Below are 17,118 nucleotides of genomic sequence, written 5' to 3'. Positions count from 1 at the left end.
GATCTCACACCCGTGTTGTGCTCCTCTAGCTCAGTGTGGGAGCTCAGGGACAGGGCTGATGTCCCCAACTCCTTCACGTGCAGGAAGTGTGTCCAGCTGCAGCTCTTGTTAGACCGCATGACAGCTCTGGAGCTGCGGATGGACTCACTTTGGAGCATACGCGATGCTGAGGGGGTCGTGGATAGCACGTTTAGCAATTTGGTCACACCGCAGATTAGGATTGCTGAGGGAGATAGCGAATGGGTGACCAAAAGGCAGAGGAAGAGCAGGAAGGCAGTGCAAATGTCCCCTGCGGTCATCTCCCTCCAAAACAGGTATTCCGTTTTGAATACTGTTGGGGGAGATGGCTCACCAGAGGAAGACAGCAGTAGCCAGGTTCACGGCACCATAGCTAGCTCTGCTGTACAGAAGGGCGGGAAAAAGAGTGGAAGGGAGATAGTCATACGGGATTCAATTGTAAGGGGACTAGACAGGCAGTTCTGCGGTCGAAAACGGAACTCCCGAATGGTATGTTGCCTCCCAGGTGCATGGGTCAGGGATGTCTCCGATCGACTGCAGAACATTCTGAAGGGGGAGGGCGAACAGCCAGTTGTCGCAGTGCATATAGGCACCAATGATAAAGGCAGAAAATGGGATGAGGTCCTACAAGCAGAATTTAGGGAGTTTGGAGCCAAGTTAAAAAGTAGGACCTCAAGGGTAGTAATCTCAGGATTGCTACCAGTGCCACATGCTAGTCAGTGCAGAAATGAAAGAATAGCTAGGATGAATGCGTGGCTTGAGAGATGGTGTAGGAGGGAGGGGTTCAGATTTTTGGGACATTGGAACCGGTTCTGGGGAAGGTGGGACTATTACAAATTGGACGGTCTACACCTGAACCAGACTGGAACCAATGTCCTTGGGGGTGCTTTTGCTAGTGCTGTGGGGGAGGGTTTAAACTAATGTGGCAGGGGGATGGGAACCAAATACTGGACAGAAAAGAGGTAGGAACGAAAGCCTGTAGGGAGCTAGATAATGGAGTCAGTGTGACTAAAGGGAATAGTAGTCGGGGAGCAGATGATGAATACAAAGGGACAGGTGGTCTGAGGTGCATTTGTTTTAATGCGAGAAGTGTAGTAGACAAGGCAGATGAGCTTAGGGCTTGGATCGGTACCTGGAGGTATGATGTTATTGCTATTACTGAGACTTGGTTGAGGGAAGGGCCTGACTGGCAACTAGCTGTCCCAGGATATCGATGCTTCAGGTGGGATAGAGGGGGAGGTAAAAGGGGTGGAGGAGTTGCAGTAATGGTCAAAGGCCATATCACAGCCGCACTGAAGGAGGGCCCCATGGAGGACTCAAGCAGTGAGGTAATATGGGTAGAACTCAGAAATAGGAAGGATTTAGTAACAATGCTGGGGCTGTACTACAGGCCTCCCAACAGCGAGCGTGAGATAGAGGTACAAATATGTGAACAGATAATGGAAAGGTGTAGGAGAAACAGGGTGGTGGTGATGGGAGATTTTAATTTTCCCAACATTGACTGGGATTCACTCAGTGTTAGGGATCAAGATGGAGCAGAATTTGTAAGGTGTGTCCAAGAGGGTTTTCTGGAGCAGTATGTATGTAGTCCAACTCGGGAAAGGGCCATAGTGGGCCTGGTGCTGGGGAATGAACCCGGCCAGGTGGTTGATATTACAGTAGGGCACTACTTTGGAAATAGCGACGACAATTCCATAAGTTTTACAATACTCATGGACAAGGATAGGACTGGTCCTAAAGGAAGAGTACTAAACTGGGGGAAGGCCGACTGCCAAGATTCGGCAGGATCTGAGGAATGTAGATTGGGAGAAACTGTTTGAAGGTAAATCCACATTTGATATGTGGGAGGCTTTTAAGGAGAGGTTGATTAGCGTACAGGAGAGACATGTTCCTGTGAAAATGAGGAATAGAAATGGCAAGATTAGGGAACCATGGATGGCAGGTGAAATTGTGAGACTAGCCAAGAGAAAAAAGGAAGCATACATGAGGTCTAGGCGACTGAAGACAGACGAAGCTTTGCAAGAATATCGGGTATGTACAGCGAATCTGAAACGAGGGATTAAGAGGGCTAAGAGAGGATATGAGATATTGCTGGCAAGCATGGTTAAGGAAGATCCCAAAACCTTTTATTCATATATAAAGAGCAAGAGGGTAACTAGAGAAAGGATTGGCCCACTTAAGGACAAAGAAGGAAAGTTATGCGCTGATTCAGAGAAAATGGGTGACATTCTTAACGAGTACTTTGCATCGGTATTCACCAAGGAAAGGGACATGACGAATGTTGAGGTTAGGGATAGATGTTTGCTTACTCTAGGTCAAGATGACATAAGGAAGGAGGAAGTGTTAGGTATCCTAAAAGACATTAAGGTGGACAAGTCCCCAGGTCCGGATGGGATCTATCCCAAGTTACTGAGGGAAGCGAGAGAGGAAATAGCCGGGGCCCTCACAGATATCTTTGCAGTGTCCTTAGACACAGGTGAGGTCCCGGAGGACTGGAGACTTGCTAATGTTGTCCCCTTGTTTAAAAAGGGCAGCAAGGATAATCCAGATAATTATGGACCGGTGAGCCTGAAGTCAGTGGTAGGGAAGCTGCTGGAGAAGATACTGAGGGATAGGATCTATTCCCATTTGGAAGAAAATGGACTTATCAGTGATAGGCAACATGGTTTTGTGCAGGGAAGGTGATGTCTTACCAACTTAATAGAATTCTTTGAGGACGTGACAAAGTTGATTGATGAGGGAAAGGCTGTAGATGTCATATATATGGACTTCAGTAAGGCATTTGTTAAGGTTCCCCATGGCAGGCTGATGGAGAAAGTGAAGTCACATGGGGTCCAGGGTGTGCTAGCTAGATGGATAAAAAAAACTGGCTAGGCAACAGGAGACAGAGGGTAGTAGTAGAAGGGAGTTTCTCAAATTGGAGACCTGGGACCAGTGGCGTTCCACAGGGATCTGTGCTGGGACCACTGTTGTTTGTGATATATGTAAATGATCTGGAGGAAGGTGTAGGTGGTCTGATCAGCAAGTTTGCTGATGACACTAAGATTGGTGGAGTAGCTGATAGTGAAGGGGACTGTCAGAGATTACAGCAGAATATAGATAGACTGGAGAGTTGGGCAGATAAATGGCAGATGGAGTTCAATCCGGGCAAATGCGAGGTGATGCATTTTGGAAGATCAAATTCAAGGATGAACTATACAGTAAATGGAAAAGTCCTAGGGAAAATTGATGAACAGAGAGATCTGGGTGTTCACGTCCATTGTTCCCTGAAGGTGACAATGCAGGTCAATAGGGAGGTCAAGAAGGCATATGGCACGCTTTCCTTCATTGGGCAGGGTATTGAGTACAAGAGTTGGCAGGTCATGTTGCAGTTGTATAGGACTTTGGTTCGGCCACATTTGGAGTACTGTGTACAGTTCTGGTCGCCACATTACCAAAAGGATGTGGATGCTTTGGAGAGGGTGCAGAGGAGGTTCACCAGGATGTTGCCTGGTATGGAGGATGCTAGCTATGAAAACAGGTTGAATAGATTAGGATTATTTTCATTAGAAAGACGGCAATTGAGGGGGGACCTGATTGAGGTCTACAAAATCATGAGGGGTATAGACAGGGTGGATAGCAAGAAGCTTTTTCCCACAGTGGGGGACTCAATTACTAGCGGTCATGAGTTCAAAGTGAGAGGAGGAAAGTTTAAGGGAGATATGCGTGGAAAGTTCTTTACACAGAGGGTGGTGGGCGCCTGGAACGCGTTGCCAGCGGAGGTGGTAGACGCAGACAGTTAGCGTCTTTTAAGATATATTTGGACAGGTACATGGATGGGCAGGGAGCAAATGGACACAGACCGTTAGAAAATAGATGACAGGTTAGACAGAGGATCTTGACTGGCGCAGGCTTGGAGGGCCGAAGGGCCTGTTCCTGTGCTGTAGGTTTCTTTGTTCATTGTAATCTCGTTTGGGATTACGGTCAGCATGGACTGGTTGGACCAAAGGGTCTGTTTACATGCTGTATGACTCTGTGACAATGATCTTTCTTGATCACCAGGCTATGGGAGCCACAGTGAACAAGGTTGCGAGTACATACACCCTCTCAGTCACTATGTTGTGGGAATTAGACAATTTTGAGATTTCATAGAATGGTCACAAGACAGACTATCCATGCCAGCGCAGTTCAGCTCGTCCCAGTACGATGTCTTTACCCTGTAGATCCATAAAGTGTTGCCTCCTCAGGTGGTTATTTAATTACCTCTCAGACTGAATCAGCCTTCACCACCTTTGCATTTTGGAACAACATGCTTAAATAAGTTTCCTCTCATTGTCTTCCTTCACTCTTTGGCAAACTATTCGGCCCTGTGTGGATTGTAGCCAGCCAATGGAAACAGTTTCTCCTTATCTACCTCCTGATTACGAACAGCTTCTGTCATATCCCTTCTTGACCTTCTCTTCTCGAAAGACGGTGACAAAACTTCAGCTTCTCCAACCTATCCTACCCCTGGAACAGGTCTCACCAATCTGAGATCTCGGTAACCGTCAGAGAAAGACTCTGCTGGATGGTCAAAATCAGAGCAGCTCTGATCAAAGCTGGCTGTTGAGAGTTCAGCTGCATTACACTGAAAACAAAAGTACAGTTGAGGAGATCAGGCCTGAGCTGGACTGAACAGAGAAACCAGTACTAAAGCACCTCCCCTCATTACTTGTGCGTTCCTTGGTCATAACTTTCTCCCCCAAATTTTATCTTTTACATCATCTGACAGTTTGGGTCGAAGTAAATCTTTTAGCATATTTTCTGATTGATACAGCTGCTGCCTCTCTCTCCATTTTTTCCTAAAACTTAAAATGCCAATTTGCTTAGCTTTCTGTCCCCATGATGGGTTAGGCAACTGAGTATTGCTACCATTCTTCGCTCTGCGTGGAAAGTGCATCTGTTCATTTTAACTCCAGCCTTGCAACATTTCCAATTTATCCTGCACGTGACAGCAAGGATTAAAAAACGATTGAGTCACAAAAAAAAAAGAAATGGTTTCATTCAGTCCCATTCACATCTAGGGACATTCAATGAAATAGGAAAGCACAGGCTGTTTCTAGGGAGAAACTGCCCAATCATTCACCATAAGCAAACTCATCCACTTGTCTAACTACACTCTGGGAGTCAGAGTTCATCCAGCAGCACAGACTCAAAATCCACTATTGAGCCGTTTGTACCTTAAAAGCAGATTAGAAAATATTCATCTCTCAGTAGGGCTGAAGTCACACAAAAAAGGACAGAGATAACAGAGCTGCTATACCCCTCATGACAGTCTGACGTAATTTCACTGAGATTGCACTCAGCTCGTTCCAACCAGCAATTCAATTAAAGTCTGAGCATACAGGATAGAACGAACAAACTCACTCATCACAAACCCAGGCTTCGGCCTAACTGCTCAACACTAAAATATTGTCATAAGCTCGCGTGTGAAACAATTATGCCTGGATTTCAACACAAAGCTTTTCTGGGGAATTCATTCAATTTTAGGCCAGAAAACCAAATGGGAGCCAACTAAAAGTATTGCAAAAGAAACATTAAATACATATAAATAGTACCTCAGTCAATAAAGGGCTGACTAAGTGCCGGCACCTATACGATACATTGTTAGATGGGAAAATAATGTTTGCTCTTAAAGGAGGTATTCAGATTGCAAGTAAGAGAAGGTGGCCATTCAGCCTGCTGTCATTCAAGGAGATATCAGCAAATCTTGGCTTCAGCTTCCAGACTGATCGCCATAGCCCTCACACCACAGAATTCCAAAGATTCACAGCCCCTGAAGTAAATAAATGTCATCTTGCTCCTAAATCAATGTTTCCTTATCAAGACACAGTGACTAGGTCTAGATTCCCAGTGTCAGGAAACATTTTCTCAGCATGTACTCCATCATACATTGAATCTTTTATGTGTCAGTGAAATCACTTCTCATTCTTATAAACCCTCAAGCATACAGCTTTGTCCTCAACCACTGCACTTGGGACAATTCCTTCCTCCCAGGGAAGAGTCTCATGAACATATGCTTTGCACCCTCTCAGGGTGATACATGCTACAGTGAGAACAAGAACAAAATGGTAACCAGTATGCCTAGGCAGCCTACACTGATGGCAGCAAATGAATTTACACTTAAAATACATAAATCCTTTATGCTTTTAGTGAAAGGGCAAGGGAGAGAGGAGGAGAAAGGGGATGACAGTAAAGAGGAAAGCAAAGTATTCTGGATTGACTGACTGATTTTATTGAGATGTGTACTGTAATACAGTGAAAAGCTTTGTTTACGAGCAGAACACAGCAAGCAAAGGATGTAGAGATCAAAAAAGTCTTACAGGCACATACCGCAGATTACCTTATTTGAGGCTATTATTTACAGAGTTATTCCTGACAGATTTAGCCAGTAACTTTTTCATTCAACAGCCAGGACAATTTCTGGAGCAAATTTGGGGTGGACAAAGCAGCGAATAATCGCTCACCAGCCACCGAGCAATCTCAAATGGACAAATCAACCCACATAAACTGCTTGATCCATTGTCTACGGCAAATAGGCCACAACAGGTTTAGATCATGATGACAGAGATCATAAATAATACAGGACACAAAGAGACTAAAGCCTTGCTGAGACTTACCGTGGCTAAGAGAACAGCATGTTCAACTTGATGAGGTACACAGCCCCTACCTGTCACTTCACAGCATTGTTTTGAGGTCAGTGAGCATGCTTGCACACCTGGAACAAAATCAACGATTTCAATTAGTACCTTTTCATTGAAATGATGTTTTTGTCAACTAATAGCAGTAAATTAAGTCTACAGAAAAAAACTCCAAGACCTGAGATGCTGCAGCACAAGTGAAATCAGGAATACTGCCACCAAGCTTAAAGAGATTATAAAGGATAATAAAACCTTCTGTATCCAAACTGTGCTTTACCCGCTCTTGTTTAAGTTTGCACATAAATTTAACAACCTTGGGGTAGGAACTGAACAACTTGTCTTTTTCATTCATACAAAATCTTTTTTAAAAGTTGCATTGAGAATCCCAGTAACACATTTAGCTAGAAGTGAAACACAACAGTAATATGATCCATGATAATGGGAACTCCATATGCTGGAGAATCCAAGATAATAAAGTGTGAGGCTGGATGAACACAGCAGGCCAAGCAGTATCTCAGGAGCACAAAAGCTGACGTTTCGGGCCTAGACCCTTCATCAGAGAGGGGGATGGAGTGAGGGTTCTGGAATAAATAGGGAGAGAGGGGGAGGCGGACCGAAGACGGAGAGAAAAGAAGATAGATGGACAGGAGAGTATAGGTGGGGAGGTCGGGAGGGGATAGGTCAGTCCAGGGAAGATGGACAGGTCAAGGAGGTGGGATGAGGTTAGTAGGTAGGAAATGGAGGTGTGGCTTGGGGTGGGAGGAAGGGATGGGTGAGAGGAAGAACAGGTGAGGGAGGCAGAGACAGGCTGGGCTGGTTTTGGGATGCAGTGGGTGGAGGGGAAGAGCTGGGCTGGTTGTGTGGTGCAGTGGGGGGAGGGGACGAACTGGGCTGGTTTTGGGATGCGGTGGTGGAAGGGGAGATTTTGAAGCTGGTCAAGTCCACATTGATGCCATTGGGCTGCAGGGTTCCCAAGCGGAATATGAGTTGCTGTTCCTGCAACTTTCGGGTGGCATCATTATAGCACTGCATGAGGCCCAGGATGGACATGTCATTGAAGGAATGGGAGGGGGAGTGTTGATTTGAACTGTCAGCTTTGAGGAAGAAAGCTTTGAGGTTATAGAGACGGACAGCAACAGAAACAGAATCTTCAGTCCAACTCATCCATGCCGACCAGACACGCTAGTTTAATCTAGTCCTATTTGCCAGCATTTGGTCCCTATCCCTTTAAACCCTTCCTATTTATGTATCTATCCAGATGCCTTTGAAATGTAACTGTACCAGGCTCCACCACTTCCTCTGGCAGCTCATCTCCATACATGCACCACCCTCTGCGTGAAAAGGATTCTCCTTAGGTCCCTTTTAAATCTTTCCCTGTCATCTTAAACCTATGTCCTCTAACTTTGAATCCCCTACCCTGGGAAAAAATCTTGGCTGTTTCCCCTATCTATGCTCCTCATGAGTTTATAAACCTTTGTGAGGTCATCCCTTAGCCTCTGACCCACCAGGGAAGACAGCCTCAGTCCATTTAGCCTTTCCCTTGAGCTCAAACCCTCCAACCCTGGCAACATGCTTGTAAATCTTTTATGAACCCCAAGTTTCACAACATCCTTCCAATAGCAGGGAGACCAGAATTGAATGCAGTATTCCAAAAGTGGCCTGACCAATGTTCTGTACAGCCGCAACATGACCTCACAACTCCTACACTCCAACAAGCCTGGGGAAGTTGACCCTAGTTCAACAAAGAATTTAAGAGGGCAAGCCTGGGGCAGTGCCAGGCATACTTAAAAAATGGATGTGCCAACATGGTGAAGCTGCAAAATGACACAAGTGATGACTCGTGGAAGCAGCATGCACTACCTGGCACTCAGCAACCTCGCAACCAATGGATCAGATCGGACCAGATCTGAGGAAGGTTCACTGGATCTGAAACTCTAATTTCTCTCCACAGATGCTGCTGAGCTTCTGCAGACCCGCCTAATCCAGTAATAAATGGTGGAGCTTCATTAAAAACTCAATAAAGGAGAAGGATCCACAAATATTCCCATTCTCAACAACAAGGTGGGGGGGGGGGGGTGTGCAGTGAGCCCAGCAGCCTATCAGTGTGAAAGTCAAGGCATTACAACAGTCTTCAGCTAGAAGTGCTCAGTGAGCAAGCCACTGCAGCTCCTTCACTGGTCCTCAGCATCACAGATGCCAGTCTTCAGCCAATTTGATTCACTCCGTATGACATCAATAAATGGCTGACGGCACTGGATCCTGCCAAGGTTATGGGCCTTTACAACATTCTGGCAGTAGCAGTGAAGGCTTTGCACTCCGAGCCTAGCTTCCCCTTAGCCAAGCTGCTCCCGTACAGCTACAACACCAGCATCCATTCGGCAATATGGCACGTTGTCCATGTACACGCTGTCCACAAAAAACAAGTCCAGCCCAGCTAACTAACACCCCATCATCGAGAAAGCAATGTCAGGGGTGGGGGGAATGCTTTCACCTCGCTGCTCATCCTCAAATCCTTGGATTTTCCATTAGAGCCACTCAGCTCATTAAAGCCTTGGTTCAAACATGCAAAAAAAAAGCTGAAGTCTGGTGCATGTGACTGACCACGACATCAAGGCCTAGTTTGACCAAACATCAGAGAACCATAACAAAATTAGAGTCAATGGGAATAATTTGTTGGAGTCATTCCTAACGCTTGTGTGGTCAATGTTGTTGAAATAGCTCAGCTCAACGACATCTCTGCTGGAGTTCCTCAAGTATAGGTTCAAGTACCTTCAGATGCTTTAACAATGATGTTCCCTCCATCTTAAGGTCAGAAGGGAGAAAGTTCACTGACGATTGCTCAATGTTCAGCACCGTTCACAGCTCCTCGGGCACTGAAGCAGGACTAAACAGTATGCCTTGTGTGCTGCTCCTGCCCTTACAATCTGACACAACCTACAATTATTATTTCACAAGAGAGCAGCTAGCTTGAAACGTTTGAGCTGTCAAAGGCCTTACTTCGGTGCAATATTCCACTTCTTGAGAGATGTGGAAAGCGGATGTTTCCCAGTGCTGCCAAGCCTGCAGAATAAATTTTCCAGTTAACTTGAGGAGAAAAGTGTTAAATACCTGAGCAAGTGGTTTCATTTGCAAAAGCCATCAAAATCAAATATTCAGAAGCTGCCAGCAGACAGTGAAATGACTGGATCCTTTCCAGTATTAAAAATAATAAACACTTTTGCATTTCTTTAGCACCTTTCACATTCTTGGGATGCTTCATGGACAACAACATACATCTGAAGTCTGGTAAACTGGGGAATGCAGCAGCTGACCTGTGCACAGGGAGATCCCACAAACAGATAAAACAGTGGTGATAAGTGCTGAAGTTTTCTGAAGACGGGTCTAGGTCTGAAACATCAGCTTTCCTGCTCCTCTGATGCTGCTTGGCCTGCTGTGTTCATCCAGCTCTACCCACCCCTTGCTATCGGTGACAATTGTTTCTGTTGTCAAAACACTGACCCAAAGATTCAGACCGAAACACATTTGATAACTGAAACAAAATGCACCTGTGTGTTGCAATTTGTCCGCAGTTTCTACACAAAGGCTCAAACTAGTCAGTCAATCGGTGTCACCTTTAGAAAGTCCCACTTTAAGTTAAAAATTGGCAAGTTAGCACAATGTGTCACTTAGATCATATCTGATGCAGGAATAACTATACCAACAGACATCAAATCACAGAGTTATAGTCAGAGAGATGTACTCCACAGAAACAGACCCTTAAATCCAATTTGTCCATGCCGACCAGATATCCAAAATTAATCGAGCCCCATTTGGCCCATATTCCTCCAATTTCTTCTTATTCACGTACCCATCCAGATGCCTTGTAAATGCTGTAATTGTACCAGCCTCCACCACCACTTCCTCTGGCAGCTCATTACATAAACGCACTACCCTCTGCCTGAAAAACCCACCCCTTAGGTCCCTTTTAAAACATTCCCCTCCCAACATTCACCTCTGCCCCCTAGTTTTGAACTCCCCCACCCCAGGGAAAAGATCTTGACCATTCATCCCACCCATGGCTCTTGTGATTTTATACTGGAACGACCAAGCTGATTTCTCTCTTCTGTTGGCAGATTTCCAGTGTGAAACGGAGCCATGTGAGACAGAAAGTGCATCATTTGATCTGATTTGTGTTGAATCTCTGTCTTGGAGGAGTGTTTGGGAGGAGGATCCAGCTAGCAGACCCTCTCCCAGCCGCTGACCATGATGCTGGCTGCACAGGAGGATTGGCAAAGCTGGGATCGGACTCATTTGTCTCCTCTCCTGCCTACCAATCGGCCGCTTACTGACTCAATGCCAAATTCAGAATTCAGAGTTGCTAATCCTTTGGCTCAAACACCAACAGAATATTATTTCAGTAAGTCGAGCCTTCAGGAATCGGAGAGAGACAGACAGACAAACAGGCAGGCAGAGAGCGAGGCAGGGCAAGAGAGACAGCGACACAGAGCAAGAGAGAGACAGAGGCACACACACACACACACACACACACACACACACACACACAGAGTGAGAGATACACACAGAGCAACAGAGAGAACAAAAGACACAGAGCAAGAACAACAGACACACAGAGCGAGACACACACACACACACACACACACACACACACAGACTTATATATATATATAGAGAGAGAGAGAGACACACACAAAAACAGAGACAGAGGCAGAGAGGGAGAGACAGAGTCAGAGAAAGAGACAAAGAGTGACAGAGTCAGAGACATGAAAATTGAAGGTCTGTTCAGGAATCACTCTGCATTATATCAACTACCAATGGGACAGCACCATTCCTTGTACTGGTTGACAATTTGGTGTCAATAAACACAGGGTTACAGACCTTTCTTAACTCAAGGAGATTTAGGCTAGAAATGTACAAACGTTAAAAGTTACTTCTGCTCACCATGGGAAAGGATCTCAAATAAAATCCAAATATTGATTCTTCCTTTATAATTCATAAGAAACTGAAAGGAACTAATCTGTAGAATATTTTGTATTAAAAAGTGAAGTCAATAACAAGAGTATAATTAAAATAAATATAGGAAACCAACAGGTACATATCTACCCTGGACAATCTCAACTATTGGATTTAACTATCAGGCAAGAGCTAAGCTGCAAACCCAGTGGTTGAAAATATTAGCCAACTGTTAACACACAGATGGTATATTGCCATCAAGAATTTAATTGCTGTTGACTTTCCCCACAAAGGAGAAACATTAGGGAAACCTAAAGTTCGACAAATGATTATTAATGAACGATTAGAGATAATGGGAACTGCAGGTGCTGGAGATTCCAAGATAATAAAATGTGAGGCTGGATGAACACAGCAGGCCAAGCAGCATCTCAGGAGCACAAAAGCTGACGTTTCGGGCCTAGACCCTTCTTCAGAGAGGGGGATGGGTTGAGGGTTCTGGAATAAATAGGGAGAGAGGGGGGGGGCGGACCGAAGATGGAGAGTAAAGAAGATAGGTGGAGAGAGTGTAGGTGGGGAGGTAGGGAGGGGATAGGTCAGTCCAGGGAAGACGGACAGGTCAAGGAGGTGGGATGAGGTTAGTAGGTAGCTGGGGGTGCGGCTTGGGGTGGGAGGAAGGGATGGGTGAGAGGAAGAACCGGTTAGGGAGGCAGAGACAGGTTGGACTGGTTTTGGGATGCAGTGGGTGGGGGGGAAGAGCTGGGCTGGTTGTGTGGTGCAGTGGGGGGAGGGGATGAACTGGGCTGGTTTAGGGATGCAGTAGGGGAAGGGGAGATTTTGAAACTGGTGAAGTCCATATTGATACCATATGGCTGCAGGTTTCCCAGGCGGAATATGAGTTGCTGTTCCTGCAACCTTCGGGTGGCATCATTGTGGCAGTGCAGGAGGCCCATGATGGACATGTCATCAAGAGAATGGGAGGGGGAGTGGAAATGGTTTGCGACTGGGAGGTGCAGTTGTTTGTTGCGAACTGAGCGGAGGTGTTCTGCAAAGCGGTCCCCAAGCCTCCGCTTGGTTTCCCCAATGTAGAGGAAGCCGCACCGGGTACAGTGGATGCAGTATACCACATTGGCAGATGTGCAGGTGAACCTCTGCTTGATGTGGAATGTCATCTTGGGGCCTGGGATGGGTGTGAGGGAGGAGGTGTGGGGACAAGTGTAGCATTTCCTGCGGTTGCAGGGGAAGGTGCCGGGTGTCGTGGGGTTGGAGGGCAGTGTGGAGCGAACAAGGGAGTCACGGAGAGAGTGGTCTCTCCGGAAAGCAGACAGGGGAGGGGATGGAAAAATGTCTTGGGTGGTGGGGTCGGATTGTAAATGGCGGAAGTGTCGGAGGATAATGCGTTGTATCCGGAGGTTGGTAGGGTGGTGTGTGAGAACGAGGGGGATCCTCTTGGGGCGGTTGTGGCGGGTGGGGTGTGAGGGATGTGTTGCGGGAAATGCGGGAGACGCGGTCAAGGGCGTTCTCGATCACCGTGGGGGGAAAGTTGCGGTCCTTAAAGAACTTGGACATCTGGGATGTGCGGGAGTGGAATGTCTTATCGTGGGAGCAGATGCGGCGGAGGTGGAGGAATTGGGAATAGGGGATGGAATTTTTGCAGGAGGGTGGGTGGGAGGAGGTGTATTCTAGGTAGCTGTGGGAGTCGGTGGGCTTGAAATGGACATCAGTTACAAGCTGGTTGCCTGAGATGGAGACTGAGGGGTCCAGGAAGGTGAGGGATGTGCTGGAGATGGCCCAGGTGAACTTAAGGTAGGGGTGCAAGGTGTTGGTGAAGTGGATGAACTGTTCGAGCTCCTCTGGGGAGCAAGAGGCGGCGCCGATACAGTCATCAATGTACCGGAGGAAGAGGTGGGGTTTGGGGCCTGTGTAGGTGCGGAAGAGGGACTGTTCCACGTAACCTACAAAGAGGCAGGCATAGCTGGGGCCCATGCGGGTGCCCATGGCCACCCCCTTAGTCTGTAGGAAGTGGGAGGAGTCAAAAGAGAAGTTGTTGAGTGTGAGGACGAGTTCAGCTAGGCGGATGAGAGTGTCGGTGGAGGGGGCCTGGTCGGGCCTGCGGGACAGGAAGAAGCGGAGGGCCTTGAGGCCATCTCCATGCGGAATGCAGGTGTACAGGGACTGGACGTCCATGGTGAATATGAGGTGTTGGGGGCCAGGGAATTGGAAGTCCTGGAGGAGGTGGAGGGCGTGGGTGGTGTCACGGACGTAGGTGGGGAGTTCCTGGACCAAAGGGGAGAAAATGGAGTCCAGATAGGTGGAGATGAGTTCGGTGGGGCAGGAGCAGGCTGAGACGATGGGTCGACCAGGGCAGGCAGGTTTGTGGATTTTGGGAAGGAGATAGAAACGGGCCGTGCGGGGTTGGGGAACAATGAGGTTGGAGGCTGTGGGTGGGAGGTCCCCTGAGGTGATGAGGTCGTGAATGGTGTTGGAGATGATGAACGATTGTTTGGTTAATAAAGACATGATTCTAAGGCTAAGATGAAACAATTCCTTTCCAGCCCATCTACAGCGACTAGGTGGTTTGAGAATCCATTCGTAAAAGCGAATCTAGGTAATGCACCCTGATGTATTGTATCTCACATGCAGAATCACTTTTCATAAAGAAAAGTAAAGCATCAGGAAAAAAAAATTGCAACAATTATTCATGAGAGGCAATATTTACAAGCAAACAATTAAAAGTGGGGTAGCTTGGAATATGCAAAGTTGCTAGCCTGAATGAACTGAGATTTACAATATTCTAAAGCACACAAAACCTGGAATTAATGAACATCAGTTCCGTTGAGCCGTATCCCTTATGGACTAGTTAGAGTAAAAGCTCCATTAAAGGGGGCATAACAGAACACTTCAGTGCTGGAGAAAATAATGCACTCTACAATATTACTCCTTCAATCACTTAGACTGCAATGTAATTGATGAGGGATACCAAGAGCACTTTGGTTATAAGGCATTTTAAAACCGTACCACCAGCCAATATTCAATGACTCCATACACACATACCTGACACATACCATTCCCCCTTCCTCACTCTCCCAAAACACACATGCACTGCAAAATTAATCTGGGGTACCCATATATCACAGTGTCTGCCATTCAACTAGATCATGGCTGATCTGCTTGTGTTCCAAATTCCACATTCCTTTCCAATCCCGATAACCTTTGTTCCCCTGCCTCACAAGAATCTATCCTGTTTGGCCTTAAATAGAATACCCTGCCTGTACAACTGAAGTGTCTGTCAGTTTTAAGTCAGTTCCTCTCTATAATAATGAATAGCATTCCACCAGCCTTCTTAATTACTTGCAGTATCCATTTACTGACCTGCGATTCATGCAGTAGAAAACCTAGATCTGTCTGCACCTTGGAAATGAGCAGAGTGATAACATCATACAGCATGGAAACAGACCCTCTGGCCCAAATTGTCCATGCCATTGCCCTGGAATCATACAGCATCGAAAAAGGCCCTTTGGTCCATCACATCCTCCCTGGTCAAAAACAACCCCCTAACTATTCTAATCCCATTTTCCACCACTTGGCCTATATATATATATACACACACACATATATAAATCGAAAAACTGTAATTAAATTTGGTTAGACCACAATTTGCATTTGTATTAAAACAGTCTAGTCTTCATATTATGGAAAGGCATTGAAAATGGTACAGAACAGACTTGCAAGGACAGTTCACAAACTGAGAAATTCTACCGCTCACAAAGAGATAAACAGGGAGGGGTTTGTTTCTCGAGGTGCCCAAGTAGCTCTCATTAAGGTTACGCTAAGGTGTAGTAGGATCGACACAAAGACGTGGTTACATTTGTAAAGGAATGAAAAATCGGAGTCCCCAATATGAAACCATCACTAATCTCAATCATGAATTCTTGAGAAACCTTGTGAGCCAGAGGAAACAAAAATAAAACATTCTAAATATGAAATTTGCCACTATGTGAGGTAAAGGAGAATAGATATCATTAATTAGAGGCATGGTAAATGAAAATCCCTCCAACCAGGAAACTCGGGATTCTTTCCAGGAAAATCTCACTGGAAACGTTGGCTAGACTGCATTTGTTGCCCAACAAATTCTAGGTGCCCCAGGATAGTGCGAGGAATATCAGCTCAGCCCAGAACAGAGAGGGTAAATGGGGAACAGATGGGAATTTTTAAAATGTGCCAAATGATCATTAAATGTGCGACTTCCAATAACTTAAATTTCTTAATTCCTAAACTGGTATCTTTGGGTTTATAGTATTTCATTCTTTGGTGGTCTCTCACAGACGAAGATGACTCGCACTCACTCTCAGATTGAGTCAATAGACGGTTGTACAGAATGATCTGGCTACCACAGGCTCTGTTACACTTGGGGAAGGTGGTGGTCATGGGAACGGGTGGGTGGGGCGTTGATGTGGCAGTGCGCTCCTTTCGTGGTTTTCGCCTGGCTTCCGCTTTTTCCTGACTGCAAGTCTTGAGGTACTCAACACCTTCCTGGATGCTCCTCCCCCACTTTGGACTGTCTAGGGCCAGTGATTCCCAGGTGTCAGTGGGAATGCCACACTTCCTCAGTGAGGCTTTAAGGGTATCACTGAGGATCTTCGTCTGTCCGTCTGGGGCTCACCTGAAGTTCTAACGCTTCAGCTTCTCCTACAGTATTATTCCTGTCACGGCGTGCTGCGGAGGTGAAGTAAAACAATCTCGGATGATTTATTAAACTATCTTTCCTACGACCGGTTGAACCATTTGAACCAGCTAGTGCTCCCAAATTCTCCAGAAAAGATTTCTTGGCTCGTTTGAACGCAGACACATCAACTTAGGATCTGGGTTGGATTCCAGCCCAATCTCATGGGATCTAAACTTCTGCATACTCTGCCTGACAGCAATGGTCTAACATGTGAGCACTTGCTGTCTCATCATCAATTTAGCACAATTTTTTTTTATAAAACAAAATTTTGCGCTGTTGAGTTTCAATGATTTGCTTTCAGATTTGTATTGCTAATACTCATTAAAGGTGAGATGCAAAGAGAAAAGAACAATCTTGTGCCTCAGGCACCACCACTTGCATCGAGCATTCCCACATCAGGTGGAATATTGTAATGGGAACATTAGATAGCAAAACAACATTACCATTCAATAAGGCCCCTAGTGATAGCTACTGTTTTGCACAAAAGATACAGAGCACACCATGCATGTGCATACCATTTTGTGAACGCTCAAAACAGCAGTAGAGGAGGCAGTGAGGTTATCACTGGACCAGCAATCCATGAGGTGAGGCAAATATCGTCAGAGTGTGAGTTCAAATCCTACATTGGCAGATGATGAAATTTGAATTCGATAAATATTGAGTAAAAATAGCCCCGGTCAATTCTTTTTTAAATTTGGGGTTTCCCTTTTACGACAGAGATTGTTTTTATTCATTCGCTGGATGAGGGCGTCGCTGGCCAGGCCAGCA

The 17,118-nt window shown here is 46.0% G+C and overlaps 1 long non-coding RNA gene across 1 annotated transcript in view; it reads right to left on the bottom strand.

The window, feature by feature from the left end:
- LOC132206362 (uncharacterized) overlaps nt 1-17,118 on the bottom strand; it is a 339,788-nt gene that overhangs the window by 191,827 nt on the left and 130,843 nt on the right. Inside the window, exon 2 of the long non-coding RNA XR_009443002.1 lies at nt 6,657-6,754. This is a non-coding gene — a long non-coding RNA (uncharacterized LOC132206362). The remainder of the gene's footprint in view (nt 1-6,656; nt 6,755-17,118) is intronic.

The sequence above is a fragment of the Stegostoma tigrinum genome, chromosome 37 (genome assembly GCF_030684315.1).
Source record: "Stegostoma tigrinum isolate sSteTig4 chromosome 37, sSteTig4.hap1, whole genome shotgun sequence".
Taxonomy (NCBI): Eukaryota; Metazoa; Chordata; class Chondrichthyes; order Orectolobiformes; family Stegostomatidae; genus Stegostoma; species Stegostoma tigrinum.
Note: the sequence above shows the minus strand (reverse complement) of the source record. Positions and strands in the feature narration are given on the sequence as shown.